Source organism: Bufo gargarizans, chromosome 5, assembly GCF_014858855.1.
Source record: "Bufo gargarizans isolate SCDJY-AF-19 chromosome 5, ASM1485885v1, whole genome shotgun sequence".
NCBI classification, from domain to species: Eukaryota; Metazoa; Chordata; class Amphibia; order Anura; family Bufonidae; genus Bufo; species Bufo gargarizans.
In genome coordinates this window covers 15,578,600-15,598,764 of record NC_058084.1, presented here as the reverse complement: position 1 = coordinate 15,598,764, position 20,165 = coordinate 15,578,600, and the positions used below count along the sequence as shown (strand labels likewise).

At 40.7% G+C, this 20,165-nt stretch overlaps 1 protein-coding gene across 2 annotated transcripts in view; it reads left to right on the top strand.

Moving 5' to 3' along the window:
* The first annotated feature begins 2,289 nt into the window (after positions 1-2,289).
* GPR20 (G protein-coupled receptor 20) overlaps positions 2,290-20,165 on the top strand; it is a 54,624-nt gene continuing 36,748 nt past the window's right edge. The window contains exons 1-2 of one of the 2 annotated variants that reach the window (XM_044294539.1): positions 2,290-2,391; positions 4,589-4,672. The gene's annotated coding sequence lies outside the window, so the exon portion shown is untranslated. Of the gene's footprint in view, positions 2,392-4,588; positions 4,678-20,165 lie in introns of both variants that reach the window. The other variant, XM_044294538.1, reaches the window with a different exon arrangement.

The following is a 20,165-nucleotide window of genomic DNA, read 5'->3' as shown; positions in this document are numbered from 1 at the left end:
GTTAGAATTGTGTCGATGTCCCAATATTTATGGACCTAACTGTTTATATATATATTACTCTTTTTATGAGGCAAGGTAACAAAAAAATGGCTGTTCTAGCACAGTTTTTATTATTTGTTTTTTTACAATGTTCCCCTGACAGAGTAGATAATGTGATTTTTTTTATAGAGCAGGTCGTAACGATACGGCAATACCTAATAAGTCTATTTGTTTAATTTTACTTTGGATTTACACAATAACATTTTTTGGGGAAAAAATCATGTTTTTGTGTTTCCATTTTCTTAAAAGCCATATTTTTTTTATTTTTTGGGCTTAGGTAGGGTCTCAATTTTTGCTGGAAGAGATGATGGTTTGATTGGTACAATTTTGGGGCACATATTAATTTTTGATCGCTTTTGTGATGTAAGGTAATAAAAAATAGCTTTTTGGCACATTTTTTATTTTATTTTTTTAAGGCGTTCACTAGACGGGTTGGATCACATACTATTTTTATAGAGCAAGTTGTTACGGACACAGCGATGCCTAATATGTACAATTTTTTATTTTATTGTACACAATAAAATAATTTTTGAAAAAAATATCATGTTTTTGTGTTTCTATTTTATGAAAGCCATATGTTTTTAATTTTTTAGGCGATTGTCTTAGGTAGAGTCTCATTTTTTGCGGGATGAGATGACGGTTTGATTGGTACCATTATGGGGCACATATGACTTTTTGATTGCTTGGTATTACACTTTTTGTGATGTAAGGTGCTAAAAATTTTATTTTTTTGGAACATTTTTTTTTTATAGTGTTCACCAGATGGGTTGGATCACTATTTTTATAGAGCAGGTCGTTATGGACATGACGATACCTAATATGTGCATTTTTTCAACTTTATTTTATTCAATAAAAGCATGTTTGTGTCTCCATTTTCTGAAAGCCATATTTTTTTTATTTTTTGGATGATTGGCTTATGTAGGGGCTAATTTTTTGTGGAATGAGGTCACGGTTTGACTGGTGCTAATTTTGGATACATATGACTATTTTGATCACTTTTTATACCATTTTTTGGGAAGTGTGGTGGGCAAAATTGCAATTCCATTATAGTTTTTCATTTTTTTTTTATGGTGTTCACCATGCAGTAAAAGTAAGGCTACTTTCACACTTGCGGCAGTGTGATCCGGCAAGCAGTTCTGTCGTCGGAACTGCCCGCCGTATCCGCCGATCTGGATGTGACTGAAAGCATTTGTGAGACGGATCCAGCACCGATGTTGGCCGTTTCAAGCAGAGTGTTAGCTGTAAATTACAGCTAACACTCTACCAAGCTGCCACTCTGCCATCCTGAAAGGATGCCAGACGCTGGGTTTCATCCCTGGTGATGCTCTGCCCGGCCTCTACTGCAACTGTCTTCAGTTCCTGCTTGTTCTTGGGGCATTTTCCCTTCAGTTTTGTCTTCAGCAAGTGAAATCCATGCTCAATCGGATTCAGGTCTGGTGCTGCGTGCTTTGCATCTTGAAAGGGGGCGGGGGTGTTGTGTGCAGGGGGGGCATTTACCCTTCAAGCATCGGGCCGCTGCCAGGGCAGAGCAGAGGCCCGATGGTTAGCCACTTCCAGACCGCGGCATGGAAGGGATTAAACAGTTATTTGAAGGAGAGTGTCAGCGCCGTGTCCTGATTGGTCGGCGTGATGCTGTGGGCGGTGCGGCTGCATGTGGAGCGCTGTGTCCTGATTGGTTTCCCCGCCGCGCATGCCCAGTCCAAAACTGGTGACACACACATGGACAACAGCGCACTCACACTGCACTTTTATTATATAGGATATGCGGTATATGTACTGGCAGTAAAATCTCACTCTATAAATGAGGGCATCGTGGGTACAGGATGATGTCATCAGCTGTGGCGGAATGTGATGTCATCGAACGGTGAAAAGACTTGCACAATGGGGCCCTGGAGTTTTAGGCTTTCCTTCTGATTAACACCATGTCAAACATTACATAAATGTAGTGTCACTTTTGCAGTGATAGAGAGTGATGTCACCAATGTTGCTAAGACTTTTGCAGTGATAGAGGGTGATGTCACCAATGGTGCTAAGACTTTTGCAGTGATAGAGGGTGATGTCACCAATGGTGCTAAGACTTTTGCAGTGATGGAGAGTGATGTTACTGATGGTGCTAAGACTTTTGCTAGCCTTCTGATCTTCCATGAGCCCGTCCAGCAGTTCCCAGACATAGGCTTTTTTTTCTTGTCCTTTAAGGACGTCCTTATCCTAAACTTAGCAGAGGATGCAGAGGAGCGGCTGACGTCAATGCCAAAGTAAACGGAGGGCTGGATCCTGTATCCCTGGGCTTCTCGCAGACCGTCCTGTCATTTCATCTCCGAACATCTGTGGCCGGGACCGTCTGCACCTGCGGTAAGTGGAGGGAAGATGAGACATGATATCAACGGGTCATCAGTAGAGAGACTATCCTGTATCCTACTGTATCACTCATACAGAGCGGATGTATCTAAGCCTATCATGTATGATACTGTCTGATGAGCTGCTGTATCTAATCCTATCATGTGTGATACTGTCTGCTGAGCTGTGTATCTAATTTTATCATGTGTGATACTATCTGATAAGCCACTGTATCTAAGCCTACCATGTGTGATACCATTCGCTGAGCATTGTATCTAATCCTACCATGTGTGATACTGTCTGCTGAGCTGTGTATCTAATCCTCTCCTGTGTGATACTGTCTGCTGATCTGTGAATCTAAGTCTAGCATGTGTGATACTGACAAGTGGCTAATCCTTTCATACTGTATATGATACTTTCTGCTGAGCCAAAGCCTTTCATGTTTGATACTCACTGAAAAGCCACTGTATCTGAGCCTCTCATAAGTGATACTGTCCAGTGTATGTAAGGCTATCATCTGTCAATACAGTCTTTTGGGTTGGTGTATCTAAACATATCCTAAGTGATACAGAGCACTGACCGCTGTATACTCTGTACCAGCTGCATCCATTGTACAGGGACCTCACTGCTGTAGAGCACTGACCGCTGTATAATCAGCCCCGCTTGCATTGATTTTACAGGGACTGCACTGCTGTGGAGCACTGACCGCTGTATACTCAGCCCCGGCTGCATCCATTGTACAGGGACAGCACTGCTGTGGAGCACTGACCGCTGTATAGTCAGCCCCGGCTGCATCCATTTTACAGGGACTGCACTGCTGTGGAGCACTGACCGCTGTATACTCAGCCCCGGTTGCATCCATTGTACAGGGACAGCACTTCTGTAGAGCACTGACCGCTGTATTTTAAGCACCAGCTGCATCCATTGTACAGGGACCGCACTGCTGTGGAGCACTGACCGCTGTATACTCAGCCCTGGTTGCATTTATTGTACAAGGACTGCACTGCTGTAGAGCACTGACCACGGTATACTATGCACCAACTGCGTCCATTGTACAGGGACAGCACTGCTGTGGAGCACTGACCGCTGTATTTTAAGCACCAGCTGCATCCATTGTACAGGGACCTCACTGCTGTAGAGCACTGACCACGGTATACTATGCACCAATTGCGTCCATTGTACAGGACTGCACTGCTGTAGAGCACTGACCGCTGTATTTTAAACACCAGCTGCATCCATTGTACAGGGATTGCACTGCTGTGGAGCACTGACCGCTGTATTTTAAGCACCAGCTGCATCCATTGTACAGGGACCTCACTGCTGTAGAGCACTGACCGCTATATACTCAGCCCTGGTTGCATTCATTGTACAGGGACAGCACTGCTGTAGAGCACTGACCGCTGTATACTAAGCACCAGCTGCTTCCATTGTACAGGGACTGCACTGCTGTGGAGCACTGACCGCTGAATAGTCAGCACCGGCTGCATCCATTGTACAGGGACAGCACTGCTGTGGAGCACTGACCGCTGTATACTAAGCACCAGCTGCTTCCATTGTACAGGGACTGCACTGCTGTGGAGCACTGACCGCTGTATAGTCAGCAACGGGTGCATCCATTGTACAGGGACAGCACTGCTGTGGAGCACTGACCGCTATATTTTAAGCACCAGCTGCATCCATTGTACAGGGACCTCACTGCTGTAGAGCACTGACCGCTATATACTCAGCCCTGGTTGCATTCATTGTACAGGGACAGCACTGCTGTAGAGCACTGACCGCTGTATACTAAGCACCGGCTGCATCCATTGTACAGGGACCGCACTGCTGTGGAGCACTGACCGCTGTATACTAAGCACCGGCTGCTTCCATTGTACAGGGACTGCACTGCTGTGGAGCACTGACCGCTGTATAGTCAGCAGCGGCTGCATCCATTGTACAGGGACTGCACTGCTGTGGAGCACTGACTGCTGTATACTCAGCACCAGCTGCATCCATTGTAACGGGACTGCACTGCTGTGGAGCACTGACCGCTGTATACTCAGCACTGGCTGCATCCATTGTACAGGGACGACATCTGTCTACATCTATCTTTGTTCTATCTGACTGTATATCATGGCCACTGAGATGTAAAGTAGATCAGTAAGGTTTCTAGTAAATATAATTACGTCAGTGACGATCTCTACCTCTCTCTCTCTCTCCATTTATCCCCCAGGGATTCTCAAGTTTAAATGTCAAATATTTGGAGACAAGATCATAAGAATTCATGAACAGCTGGATGGGATTCACAGCCCTACATGTAAGGTACAAATTTCTGCAATTATACCTGAATTTAAAGAAAAATCTATATTTATATATATATATATAAAATATATGCAGTATATATGTATGCAGTAATCTCCTGAGCTCCCTCTAGTGGTGGCTGTATATATCTGTATGTAGTAATCTCCTGAGCTCCCTCTAGTGGTGGCTGTATATATCTGTATGTAGTAATCTCCTGAGCTCCCTCTAGTGGTGGCTGTATATCTGTATGTAGTAATCTCCTGAGCTCCCTCTAGTAGTGGCTGTATATATCTGTATGCAGTAATCTCCTGAGCTCCCTCTAGTGGTGGCTGTATATATCTGTATGTAGTAATCTCCTGAGCTCCCTCTAGTGATGGCTGTATATATCTGTATGTAGTAATCTCCTGAGCTCCCTCTAGTGGTGGCTGTATATATCTGTATGTAGTAATCTCCTGAGCTCCCTCTAGTGGTGGCTGTATATATCTGTATGCAGTAATCTCCTGAGCTCCCCTAGTGATGGCTGTATATATCTGTATGTAGTAATCTCCTGAGCTCCCTCTAGTGGTGGCAGTATATATCTGTATGCAGTAATCTCCTGAGCTCCCTCTAGTGGTGGCTGTATATATCTGTATGTAGTAATCTCCTGAGCTCCCTCTAGTGGTGGCTGTATATATCTGTATGCAGTAATCTCCTGAGCTCCCCTAGTGATGGCTGTATATATCTGTATGCAGTAATCTCCTGAGCTCCCCTAGTGATGGCTGTATATATCTGTATGTAGTAATCTCCTGAGCTCTCTCTAGTGGTGGCTGTATATATCTGTATGCAGTAATCTCCTGAGCTCCCCTAGTGATGGCTGTATATATCTGTATGTAGTAATCTCCTGAGCTCCCTCTAGTGGTGGCTGTATATATCTGTATGTAGTAATCTCCTGAGCTCTCTCTAGTGGTGGCTGTATATATCTGTATGTAGTAATCTCCTGAGCTCCCTCTAGTGGTGGCTGTATATATCTGTATGTAGTAATCTCCTGAGCTCCCTCTAGTGGTGGCTGTATATATCTGTATGTAGTAATCTCCTGAGCTCTCTCTAGTGGTGGCTGTATATATCTGTATGCAGTAATCTCCTGAGCTCCCCTAGTGATGGCTGTATATATCTGTATGTAGTAATCTCCTGAGCTCTCTCTAGTGGTGGCTGTATATATCTGTATGTAGTAATCTCCTGAGCTCCCTCTAGTGGTGGCTGTATATATCTGTATGTAGTAATCTCCTGAGCTCCCTCTAGTAGTGGCTGTATATATCTGTATGCAGTAATCTCCTGAGCTCCCCTAGTGATGGCTGTATATATCTGTATGTAGTCATCTCCTGAGCTCCCCTAGTGATGGCTGTATATATCTGTATGTAGTAATCTCCTGAGCTCCCTCTAGTAGTGGCTGTATATATCTGTATGCAGTAATCTCCTGAGCTCCCTCTAGTGGTGGCTGTATATATCTGTATGTAGTAATCTCCTGAGCTCCCTCTAGTGATGGCTGTATGAACAGTATGCAGTAATCTTCTGACCTCCCTCTAGTGGTGGCTGTATATATCTGTATGAAGTAGCTCCTGAGCTCCCTCTAGTGGTGGCTGTAAATATCTGTATACAGTAATCTCCTGAGCTCCCTCTAGTGGTGGCTGTATATATTTGTATGCAGAAATCTCCTGAGCTCCCTCTAGTGATGGCTGTATAAATCTGTATGTAGTAATTTCCGGAGCTCCCTCTACTGGTGGCTGTATATATCTGTATGTAGTAATCTCCTGAGCTTCCTCTAGTGGTGGCTGTATATATCTGTATGTAGTAATCTTCTGAGCTTCCTCTAGTGGAGGCTGTATATATCTGTATGTAGTAATCTCCTGAGCTCCCTCTAGTGATGGCTGTATATATCTGTATGCAGTAATCTCCTGAGCTCCCTCTAGTGGAGGCTGTATATATCTGTATGTAGTAATCTCCTGAGCTCCCTCTAGTGCTGGCTGTATATATCTGTATGTAGTAATCTCCTGAGCTCCCTCTAGTGGTGGCTGTATATATCTGTATGTAGTAATCTCCTGAGCTCCCTCTGGTGGTGGCTGTATATATCTGTATATAGTAATCTCCTGAGCTCCCGCTAGAGGTGGCTGTATATATCTGTAAGAAGTAAGATCCTGAGCCACCTCTACTGTATATTTCTGTATATGGTAAGCTCCAGAGTGCCCTCTAGTGGTGGTTGTATATATCTGTATGCTGTTAGCTCCTGAGCGTTCTCTAGTGGTGGCTGTATATATCTGTATGCAGTAATCTCCTGAGCTCCCTCTAGTAGTGGCTGTATAGAGCTGTATGTAGTAATCTCCTGAGCTCCCTCTAGTAGTGGCTGTATGAACAGTATGCAGTAATCTTCTGACCTCCCTCTAGTGGTGGCTGTATATACAGTATGCAGTAAGCTCCTGGGTGCCCTCTAGTGGTGGCTGTATATATCTGTATATGTTAGGCTCCTGAGCTCCCCCTAGTGGTGGTTGCATGCAGCTCAATTTGTATCATTATCTCTATGTCAATACATGGGATTTGGATTGCTGTATCTGAAAACCAGAGCTTAGACCCCTACGAAGATAAGAACTGTTAAGAACAGTTTTTTTGATTTTGATAAATACTATATTTCCTATTGGGGTAGTTTAACCCAATATGAACCTCTAATTAAGTTTCAGAGCTCCACAAGCGTAACTGAAAGCAACGGTCAAACTCTGATTGTGATAAATGTTCTCAGCTCCCCTGCAACACCAAAGATTTCAAGCATTTACTCCACAATTCACCAGCACATATCAGCTGATTGCAATGACTCTGATGCTTTGGTGCAATATATGTGTAGTATGTAGCAGATCTGAGTTTGTCATTCTGTATGACTAAACTGCCATTTACTTGACTTACTCATTCATGCATGGCCACTCCATTAATTTATTTGGGGGTTCCAGAGATAGCAGAGTACAGTGCTCAGCTATCTCTGGAATTTCCATAGAAAAATGTGGCTGCTCCGTTCATTTCAGGGTGGCTGCAGGGGGTGCAGGGCCCCTATTCTTGTGACCCCCCCCCCCCCCCCCCCCCCGATCTAATTGTTATCCCCTATTCTGTGGATAGGGGGTAACTGGAAACAACTGGAATACCCCTTTAAGGATTCTTTAAACATGGTCACTTATCTGTAGACAGATCTGTTGCTGCCTTTTGGACCTCATCAGCGTATTTATGTGAGATAGGTAGGCAATACTTTATGGCAAAGATAGGCAAACTGTTTGCAGCCACATATAGTAGGTGTCTTACACCAAAGGAGTCTTGTTACATGACTTGAGTGTCATCTAATCTAAGATTCCAAACCTGTTCCAGTCTACTTGAGCTCATCAGCACAGAGTAAGACTTTACTAGTCATGTATCAGCTAGATAAGCAAAGAATCACACATATTCTAGCTCCAATCACAAGGTAGGTATAAAGCTTCTTAGGTGACGAATAGGATCCCTGATCTAAGCTCCTGAGATCCAAAAAGTCAGAAACAGATCTGTCAGATAGGAGCCTGTGATTAGCTGATGCTAAAGTCTTGCTCTTCTAAGATTCCTACTGTGAAGGGGCTGGGAGCAGGATTTAGGATAATCTAGGATGGATAGTTTAGATGACGATGGTTTAGAAATGTCGCCAAGATGAAGCACAAAATATTTAAGACCTTGTGTATAGAAGCGTGGAGAGTAATATTGTATACTCTCATCATCCGTGTGAAGTTAATATAAATATTATTACATTTTTCCGGGTTGTAATAGTCTTGAGGATGGGTTCAGATTTATATTTGTTGTATCATTTCTTTTTCTGGTGGCGTTTAGTCTGCAGCTAGGCAATGACTGGTGTCTCCCAGTTCCTGCTCAGTATTTGCTCAGTTTTTCAGCTATACTCATATAGACAGCTTTTGGATGGAAGTCACATTGCAAAATATTTCTTGTGACAGTGGCACTTATAAAGGGGTTAGATGCTTTTTTATATTGATGACCCGTGTGGTTAAGCGCTGCAGTATCTTCAAGCAGCTGATGGGCAGGGGTGTCGGGGGTCGGCTCCCCGCAGATCTGATATAGATTAGCCTTTATGGCTGACATGTTACATTCAGAAGGGTTGGGATATTGTTATTGTATTTGTCGAAAGCATCATTGGCTATGTTTTTCCTCACTGGCGTCTGTATACTTAGAGAGAGAACGTATTATCTATACCTACATCATTTACATGGAGAGACAGGGAGGCAGTACTATCTGTACCTTGATCATTTACAGGGGGGGCTAGGGAGGCAGTACTATCTGTACCTACATCATTTACAGGGAGAGACAGTGAGGCAGTACTATCTGTACCTACATCATTTACATGGAGAGACAGGGAGGCAGTACTATCTGTACCTTGATCATTTACAGGGAGAGACAGTGAGGCAGTACTATCTATACCGACATCATTTACAGGGGGAGCTAGGGAGGCAGTACTATCTGTACCTACGTCATTTACAGGGAGAGACAGGGAGGCAGTACTATCTGTACTGACATCATTTACAGGGGGAGCTAGGGAGGCAGTACTATCTGTACCTACGTCATTTACAGGGAGAGACTGGGAGGCAGTACTATCTGTACCTACATCATTTACAGGGAGACACGGGGAGGCAGTACTATCTGTACTGACATCATTTACAGGGATAGACAGGGAGGCAGTACTATCTGTACCTACATCATTTACAGGTAGAGACAGGGAGGTAGTACTATCTGTACCTGGATCATTTACAGGGAGAGACAGGGAGGCAGTACTATCTGTACCTAAATTATTTATAGTGAGACAGTACTATATGTACCTACAGCATTTACATGGATAGACAGTGAGGCAGTGCTATCTGTACCGACATCATTTACAGGGGGAGACAGGGAGGCAGTACTATCTGTACCTGGATCATTTACAGGGAGAGACAGGGAGGCAGTACTATCTGTACCTAAATTATTTATAGTGAGACAGTACTATATGTACCTACAGCATTTACAGGGAGAGACAGGAAGGCAGTACTATCTGCACCTAAAGCATTTACAGGCGGAAACAGGGAGGCAGTACTATCTGTACCTACATCATGTACAGGAAGAGATGGGGAGGCAGTACTATCTGTACCTACATAATTTACAGGGAGAGACAGGGAGGCAGTACTATCTGCAAGACTGAAGACTCTTGTGTACTATTAGTACTAATAGTTCTAAGTTGCAGTTTTCTCTCAAGACGGTAATTGACAAAACGATTTCATGCTCAAAAAAAAGGTCTCTGATTCAAAACCTAGGAAGATGCTTTTAGGGAGACCACAATGATCTTTATAAAGTCAGAGTTGTCGAGCCAAGGATGTTGCACATAGGGGGTTGTCTGTCACTTTGAAGCCTCAAATGCTGAAACGTCTTTCAACCTCTGCACCCCCTGTAGTTATGACCCTTCCACAGCAGAAAAACCACAAAAAGATACAAGTCCCAATAGCTGCATTTACATGATATAGAGACCTTATTCACAAGGTTCTGAACACAGCAGGAGTGACATCTGCAGGCGGCCTGAGGTACTGCGCCAAGATACAAATTACATCCACCGAGGTTAATCTGGAGCCATAGGGCCTTAGGAGTGATTTTTTATTTATTTCTGCATCGCTCATAACTTTTCCTTATGTTGCATTCTATGTAGCTGTATAGTATATTGCATGGTACACCAGGTATACGGTTTTCACCTCTTTTTTTTTTAAGTGGCATTTTAAAGGGATGTGTAATCAGAAATGTTATCTTAAAAATATTTTACATTTTTTTTATATTTTTTTATTTCACTGTCTATATTAACCCTTTTTGACCAGTCAGCTTTATCCTTTCTGACAAAGACACATTTTCATATCTGACATGAGTTACTTTATGTGGTAATAATAACTTTGGAACCTTTTTAGTTATCTAAGTGATTCTGCAATTGTTCTTATGTGACACATTGTTCCTCACGTTAGTGGTAAAATTTGGATGATGTGTTTTATGCGCGTTTTATAGAAAAAAATGTTAATATTTAATATTTACTGCATGTCTACGTTAAATTTAATTGCACCCACGAGGAAAAAAACTGAACAACTAAACGCAATCGCAGAGAAAACTGAGTGAAGTTGCTTGCAAAATGGTGCGAGTTTCACTGAACGCACCCTGAACGAATCCATATAGTTTGACTGAAAGGGGCCTTAGCAATACCAGGGTCCCGCAGGCTGTTCTGGCAGGGGAACAGCCTTCCGGATCCGTACTAACGCTAGCCCATGTGTGCTGCCGGAAGTCCACTCCAGCCCCGTATACTATGATGGGGACAGGCGGGGGATGCATCCGCAACGCAGCAAACATGCCGAGAAACGACCGGACAAAAACTGAGCTTCTGTGCTGGAACCCTAAAACTGCACTGTTATTTCCAGATAGATAACACAATAGGTTACCCCCCCCCCCCCCCTAAAAAAGACCCTATTTCGGAAACTACACTCCTCAAGGAATTTATCTAGGGGTGTAGTGATCATTTTGACCCCTCAGCTGTTTCATAGAATTTAACAGTGGGCCGTGAAAATTAAAATTTAGATATTTTTCCAGTAATATGATGTTTTATTATGGTAACATTTCTAAGGCTGAAAGAAGCCCTCTGTCCATCCAGTTCGGCCTGTCATCCTGCAAGTTGATCCAGAGGAAGGCAAAAAAAAACGGAGGTAGAAGCCAATTTTCCCTACTTTAGGGGAATAAAAATTCCTTCCCGACTCCAATCAGGCATCAGAATAACTCCCTGGATCAGCGACCCCTCTCTAGTAGCTGTAGCCTGTAATATTATTACGCTCCAGAAATACATCCAGGCCCCTCCTGAATTCCTTTATTGTACTCCCCATCACCACCTCCTCAGGCAGAGAGCTCCATAGTCTCACTGCTCTTACCGTAAAGAATCCTCTTCTATGTTTGTGTACAAACCTTCTTTCCTCCAGACGCACTTACAACACCTTGTTTCGGAAACTACACCCCTCAAAGAATTCATCTAAGAATATAATGATTGTTTGTTTAACCCCCACAGGTGTAAATTATTCACAGTATAACAGGGCATAATATTATTTTGGGTGGAAATGGACATAAAGCAGCAGTTCCACCACTGTTGTTTGGATTTGACTTCTTCTTTATGGCGTTTGCAGCGGTAAAAATTGTGTTTTATTTATTTTTCTTATTTACGTTATTCTACAGGTTGGGACCGAATTTATATAGCTTTTTTTCACCTTTTACTCATTTTATACAATAAAAACATTTTTTTTTTAACTCCTACTTCTGTGTCACCATTTTCTGAAAACTATCATTTGTTTATCTTTCTGTTGATGGAGAGGTGACAGGGCTATGTTTTTGTTGGTTAAGTTGATGATTTCAGTGGCATTATTTTGGGGTGCATGCATCTTTTTGATCGTTGTTATTAATTTTATTTTTTTGAGAGGCGAGGAGAGCAAAAAATGACAGTTCTGTTTTTTTGCTTACTTTTTAAGGATTTCACCCTATGGGTTATATGTTAGATTTTAGAAACTTTTATAGTTCAAATTGTTATGGATGCAGCCATACCAGTTATATATAGTTTTTTGTTTTTTTTCACTATGATGAAAACAATGAAATATTTTTAATTGTAAATTAGTATTCTTTAATTTTTTTGTAATTTTTCTAAAATATCCTAATATTGTTTATTGTTATTTATTATTATTTTTCATTTATATTTTACATAATTCCCACCAGGGTATTCCATCATAAGATTTTGGACCACCCTTATACTGCATCATATTGTATATAATACAGGATAACATCATTTACAATAAGTAATGGCCAGAGCTGATGTAGTCCCCCTCACTGCACAGTGACCTCTGCCCACAGCACTCTTCCATAAATGTATATGTCATCTGCACATATCATTTCTGACAGAGAAGACAGGGAGCTTCGAAATTTAGCTGTCCTTTAAATCATGGAAAGGAAATAGAAAAAAAATCTACAATCATAAAACATAAACAGATTTTTTAGAAATATTTCTGTGTACAGATTTCATTATATAGACAATACATCCTCTGTATAGAGGTATAAATCTATATACGGTATTATTTTTACTAGTGGCAAAATGGTAAAAAATAAATAAATTTGCAATAGAGAACAGATTTACCTTAAATATTTTTTTCTTATTTTCACCAAACATTTACAAATATCTTTGTAACTTTATTGATTTTTATGGTTACATTGTATCAGACCCGTTTCTTTTTTGTATTATTTTGCCTCTTTTTTTTTTAGTGTTTTACAGATTTTTCCTTTTTTATATTGCTTTTCTGCTTTCATCAGTTACTATGACATAGAAAACACATCGATAGGTTCCCCTTTTCACCAGATTGAGGCAACCAAAAGAGTGGCCTTCGTCAAGGTCGCAATATAGTTTGGGGTTTTTGGGTTTCTTTTTTTGTCACAATGTCGAACTTAACAGTATGATAATACAGAGACATACATCAGGAAATCCTGCCTATCTATACGTCTGACATATAGATCAAATGAAATGCGAACCGAGATTTATACACATTCTTGTATATAGTGATATGGAGCATGCTGGTATAACCTGGGTATCTCCTGCATATAATTATATATGTACAGCCGGTATAAGTTATACATCTTCTTGTATATAGTGATATGGAGCATGCTGGTATAACCTGGGTATCTCCTGTATATAATTATATATGTACAGCTGGTATAAGTTATACATCTTCTGTATATAGTGATATGGAGCATGCTGGTATAACCTGGGTATCTTCTGTATATAATTATATATGTACAGCTGGTATAAGTTATACATCTTCTGTATATAGTGATATGGAGCATGCTGGTATAACCTGGGTATCTTCTGTATATAATTATATATGTACAGCTGGTATAAGTTATACATCTTCTGTATATAGTGATATGGAGCATGCTGGTATAACCTGGGTATCTTCTGTATATAATTATATATGTACAGCCGGTATAAGTTATACATCTTCTTGTATATAGTGATATGGAGCATGCTGGTATAACCTGGGCATCTCCTGTATATAACTATATATGTACAGCTGGTATAAGTTATACATCTTCTTGTATATAGTGATATGGACCATGCTGGTATAACCTGGGCATCTCCTGTATATAATTATATATGTACAGCTGGTATAAGTTATACATCTTCTTGTATATAGTGATATGGAGCATGCTGGTATAACCTGGGCATCTCCTGTATATAATTATATACGTACAGCTGGTATAAGTTATAAATCTTCTTGTATATAGTGATATGGACTATGCTGGTATAACCTGGGTATCTCCTGTATATAATTATATATGTACAGCTGGTATAAGTTATACATCTTCTTGTATATAGAGATATGGAGCATGCTGGTATAACGTGGGCATCTCCTGTATATAATTATATACAGTCAGGTCCATAAATATTGGGACATGGACACAATTCTAACATTTTTGGCTCTATACACCACCAGAATGGATTTGAAATGAAACGAACAAGATGTGCTTTACCTGCAGACTGTCAGCTGTAATCTGAGGGGATTTACATCCAAATCAGGTGAACGGTGCAGGAATTACAGCAGTTTGCATCTGTGCCTCCCACTTGTTAAGGGACCAAAAGTAATGGGACAGAATAATAATCATAAATCAAACTTTCACTCTTTAATACTTGGTTGCAAATCCTTTGCAGTCAATTACAGCCTGAAGTCTGGAACGCATAGACATCACCAGACGCTGGTCTCATCCCTGGTGATGCTCTGCCCGGCCTCTACTGCCACTGTCTTCAGTTCCTGCTTGTTCTTGGTGCATTTTCCCTTCAGTTTTGTCTTCAGCAAGTGAAATGCTCAATCGGATTCAGGTCCGGTGATTAACTCGGCCATTGCAGAACATTCCACTTCTTTCCCTTAAAAAACTCTTTGGTTGCTTTTGCAGTATGCTTTGGGTCATTGTCCATCTGCACTGTGAAGAGCCGTCCAATGAGTTCTGAAGCATTTGGCTGAATATGAGCAGATAATATTGCCCGAAACACTTCAGAATTCATCCTGCTGCTTTTGTCAGCAGTCACATCATCAATAAATACAAGAGAAGCAGTTCCATTGGCAGCCATACATGCCCACACCATGACACTACTACCCCCATGCTTCACTGATGAGGTGGTATGCTTAGGACCATGAGCAGTTCCCTTTCTTCTCCATACTCTTCTCTTCCCATCACTCTGGTACAAGTTGATCTTGGTCTCATCTGTCCATAGGATGTTGTTCCAGAACTGTGAAGGCTTTTTTAGATGTCGTTTGGCAAACTCTAATCTGGCCTTCCTGTTTTTGAGGCTCACCAATGGTTTACATCTTGTGGTGAACCCTCTGTATTCACTCTGGTGAAGTCTTCTCCTGATTGTTGACTTTGACACACATGCACCTACCTCCTGGAGAGTGTTCTTGATCTGGCCAACTGTTGTGAAGGATGTTTTCTTCACCAGGGAAAGAATTCTTCGGTCATCCTCCACAGTTGTTTTCCGTGGTCTTCCGGGTCTTTTGGTGTTGCTCAGCTCACCGGTGCGTTCCTTCTTTTTAGGAACGTTCCAAACAGTTGTTTTGGCCAGGCCTAATGTTTTTGCTATCTCTCTGATGGTTTTGTTGTGTTTTTCAGCCTAATGATGGCTTCACTGATAGTGACCGCTCTTTGGATCTCATCTTGAGAGTTGACAGCAACAGATTCCAAATGCAAATAGCAGACTGGAAATGACCTCTGGACCTTTTATCTGCTCATTGTAATTGGGATAATGAGGGAATAACACACACCGGCCATGGAACAGCTGAGAAGCCAATTGTCCCATTACATTTGGTCCCTTAACAAGTGGGAGGCACAGATGCAAACTGCTGTAATTCCTGCACCGTTCACCTGATGTGGATGTAAATACCTCAGATTACAGCTGACAGTCTGCAGGTAAAGCACATCTTGTTTGTTCCATTTCACATCCATTGTGGTGGTGTATAGAGCCAACAATGTTACCATTGTGTCCATGTCCCAATATTTATGGACCTGACTGTACAGCTGAATGAATAACTTATATAGCGCTACAATTGTGAACTAAATCACCTCAAGGTGCTTTTGCAGCCCTTGACCGCCTGTGCTTTCAGAAGAGGTGGGTCTTGAGCTTCTTCCTGAAGGCTGGTATAAGTTATACATTTTTTTGTATATAATAATATGGACCATGCTGGCATAACCTGGGTATCCCCTTAATATAATTCATTATATATGTACAGCTTATGGATCTTCTTCTATACGGTGATATGGAGAACGCTGGTATAACCTGGGCATCTCCTGTATATAATTATATATGTACAGCTGGTAGAAGTTATACATCTTCTTGTATATAGTGATATGGATGTTGCTGGTATAACCTGGATATCTCCTGTATATAATTATATATGTACAGCTGGTATAAGTTATACATCTTCCTGTATATAGTGATATGGAGCATGCTGGTATAACCTGGGTATCTCCTGTATATAATTATATGTGTACAGCTGGTATAAGTTATACATCTTCTTGTATGTAGTGATATGGAGCATGCTGGTATAACCTGGGCATCTCCTGTATATAATTATATATGTACAGCTGGTATAACGTATACATCTTCTTGTATATAGTGATATGGAGCATGCTGGTATAACCTGGGCATCTCCTGTATATAATTATATATGTGCAGCTGGTATAAGTTATACAACATCTTCTATATAATGATATGGATCATGCTGGTATAACCTGGGTATGTCCTGTATATAATTATATATGTACAGCTGGTATAAGTTATACATCATCTTGTATACAGTGATATGGACCATGCTGGTATAACCTGGGCATCTCCTGTATATAATTATATATGTACAGCTGGTATAAGTTATACATCTTCTTGTATACAGTGATATGGACCATGCTGGTATAACCTGAGTATCTCCTGTATATAATTATATATGTACAGCTGGTATACGTTATACATCTTCTTGTATACAGTGATATGGACCATGCTGGTATAACCTGGGCATCTCCTGTGTATAATTATATATGTACAGCTGGTATCAGTTATACATCTACTTGTATATAGTGATATGGACCATGCTGGTATAACCTGGGCATCTCCTGTATATAATTATATATGTACAGCTGGTATAACCTGGGCATCTCCTGTATATAATTATATATGTACAGCTGGTATACGTTATACATCTTCTTGTATATAGTGATATGGACAATGCTGGTATAACCTGGGCATCTCCTGTATATAATTATATATGTACAGCTGGTATAAGTTATACATCTTCTTGTATATAGTGATATGGAGCATGCTGGTATAACCTGGGTATCTCCTGTATATAATTATATATGTGCAGCTGGTATAAGTTATACATCTTCTTGTATATAGTGATATGGAGCATGCTGGTATAACCTGGGTATCTCCTGTATATAATTATATGTGTACAGCTGGTATAAGTTATACATCTTCTTGTATATAGTGATATGGACCATGCTGGTATAACCTGGGCATCCCCTGTATATAATTCTATAGACCAGTTACTCTGGGGTGACTGTTTGCTGAGTAGTACATTCTGTGTTTTTCTTATTATTTGCTTGTCCTCGGTTTACATTAGAGTTATTTTTATACCAGTCATTTTCCTGTAGCGTCTCTCTGCTCTATAGAACTTGTTACACTGGTTTCTTTGTATTGTTATTGTAAATTTTGTTTTGCACTGGTAGAGGATTATTTTTGACAGTTTTTTTCGGAGTACTTTTTATGTTTTTTCTGGTATGGTTGATGTGCACGATGCATCCTATTCTTTCTGTTTACAATTGGTCACATTTCATGGACTGTCTGTGGTGCATACCAGTGGAGAATTACGCTGTGTTACCTGTCACCATTAACGTCTTATAGTCACAGTAATAAATTAGAGAATGATACTCAATGTACTAAGCGATACCGCGCTCTCCCTACAAATATAAATGCGTGCAATACACCCCCCTGTTAGGAGATAGCCCTGGTGATCTGATCAGTCTGAGTTTTATTGATCATGTGGTTTTTAAATGGAAGGGGAGGAGAAAAATTATAGGAATTTTTTAAAGAGTTAAATAAAAATTAATTTTATCTAGAGTTTACACCAAACTACAGTAACAAAGAAATACAGTTTTTGGACTTAACAATATACATTGAGGATGGAAAAATATGTACGAAAACATATAATAAACCCACAGATGCGAATAGTTTCATCTCTAGGGAGAGCTGCTATCTACCCCGCTGGCTAGAAAACGTACCGAGGAGTCCATTTATGTGCATTTAAAGGAACTGTACAAAAACAGAAGATTATGAAAGGGAAGCAGAACTGATGCAAAAGAGATTTGAAACTAAGGGTTACGATCAGGAGAAATTAATACAACAAAAAACAGAAATAGGCCAAATTAACAGACAGATATTACTGGAAGATAGGGAAATTAAAGAAGATAAAATAGAGGAAGAGTTTATAATATCATTATACCATACAATAGTCAGGTATCGCACTTTAAGAAAATAGTTTGTAAGTATCGGGACACTTTAAAGGAGGATAAAATAGTAGTAGAATAGTAGATTTACTTATCGCAAAGCGGACATGCGATTGCATCCACTACTAAATGTATAGCTACTAGCACCACGCAGGCCAAACACCAAAAGAGAAAAGGGTAATTAAAAGGTTTATTCCAGTGCAAAAAATGTGTGGGGTGCAAAAAATCTCAAAAAAAATGGTGTCCAGACGCAAATAAAGAACACGGAGGGAACATATACACAAAATATTAAGGAATTCATGGGTCGGTGAGTAATATATGCTATAACATGCCCTTGTAATAAAACGTATATAGGTCGCACAAAAAAACTGTTGAAAAAAAGAATAGGGGAACATGTATATAATGTTGAAAGAAAATTTGAGGGACATCCATTATCGCGCCACTACAGGGAGAAACATGAAGGAAAATTCTTAGGATCAAAATTCTGTGGGGTAGAAGTGGTAAAGAAAAATAGAAGCGGAGGAGACTTCATTAAGGATATGTCCAGATGGGAAACCAAATATATCTTCAATATGAATACCTTGGTACCATCGGGTTTAAATACTGAGATAGAATTGTTTTGGTTTTTAATAAAATTAGCATAAATATTCAAAAGGATTATAATAAAAATGTGAATTAGTCTACCCCTATTAAACTGATTCTTATGGAATGGCACACAAGAGGTTAATTGGTGAAGGCAGGAGCAAAAGCATATAAGGAGGGTGCTTAGTAAGACCAACTAGTTTTCCTGACGAAGGACAGCGTACTGTCCGAAACGCGTCGTTAGGTATTGTGGTATCTGCAACTATCCGTAGTTGTAGAAGTGACTTCACTGGCCGCTCCGTGCGAGCGCAAACCACGATTTAGGACTAGCGGCAGCCGTGCCACCGGCCGGGGCGCGGCTCCCAAGTCTAGGCACCTAACTTTTATCCGCAATAACCCCATACCTGCGCAATGGAGAAAAGAGGATCCCAGAGGATTTGAAGATATCAGTAAGGTAACTCCGACTGATCAGATCACCAGGGCTATCTCCTAACAGGGGGGTGTTTTTAATGCGTTTATAGGGAGAGCGCGGTATCGCTTAGTACTACATTGTGTATCATTTACTTTAGTGCTGCAGTTTTGTGCAGTTCTGCTGCGATACTGCAGCTGGATCAAGAGGTATAGTGTGTTAGAGCTATTGGAGTTTTTAGAATTTTTGGTGAATAAATTAGAGAAGCAGACCAAGTGTTGGAAGTGATGCTGATCAATAAATATAGGCCAGTGTCAGAATATGTTGGGAGTTGTAGTTTCACAGCAGTTGGAGATACTGTAAACAGTTTGGCAACTACAATGTACTAACATTCCAAGTACAACAAAAGCACTGTCACCTACCAGTACCTACCTATACTGCCTATGGCTTCTCATCTTTCTATATTCTAAGTTGTTCTATGACTGCACGTCTATCTTTCCTGACACATATGCAAAGTATTCTTGAAGGAGTCCTTGAATAAAAAGGGACTCCCAGAAGCACAGAGTATTTCAGAAGAGGATTGTTCAAATTCTGTGGGAGGTCACATATGTTGTGTTACATAGTGGAACAAGCAGGCTACAGAGTATTTCAGGAGGCAAGTGCACTGATTGTCTCAGAGGTCACAGACTAATAGTCCTCCGACATGAGCTGTCACCAGACTGTTAAAATCAATCAAACCCCCAGACCAGAAACCCCTTAAATAAATCAGATCTTTAAACTAATTCTGACCCCCTGAATTACTCAGTCCCCCAATATTAATCTGACACCAGAACCTCAAAATTAAACAGACTCCAGACAGAACAACCTATCTTAAATGGAACCCAGAACCTCAAAGTTATTC